Consider the following 266-nt stretch of genomic DNA (forward strand, 5'->3'; position numbering starts at 1 on the left):
ATTATTATTCCTAATAGGAATGTAAAGTTGATAATCGTATTGAACAATATATAAATATGAGTTTGCCGTGTTTTCATTTTCCACATTGAGTTAAATTAAAGTCAATTGTCAATTCGTTGCTTATAAAGCATAAATTGGCACTATAAAGTTTGTAGTTGTATATCTATTTGAACACACATTTGCCCTTACATTTTCTTCCCTAAAGCACACAGCGCACGTATGTCCTCATATGTAAGAACGATGGCAATAACAAGTGGGATGAGTAG

The sequence above is a fragment of the Penaeus monodon genome, chromosome 25 (assembly GCF_015228065.2).
Source record: "Penaeus monodon isolate SGIC_2016 chromosome 25, NSTDA_Pmon_1, whole genome shotgun sequence".
NCBI classification, from domain to species: Eukaryota; Metazoa; Arthropoda; class Malacostraca; order Decapoda; family Penaeidae; genus Penaeus; species Penaeus monodon.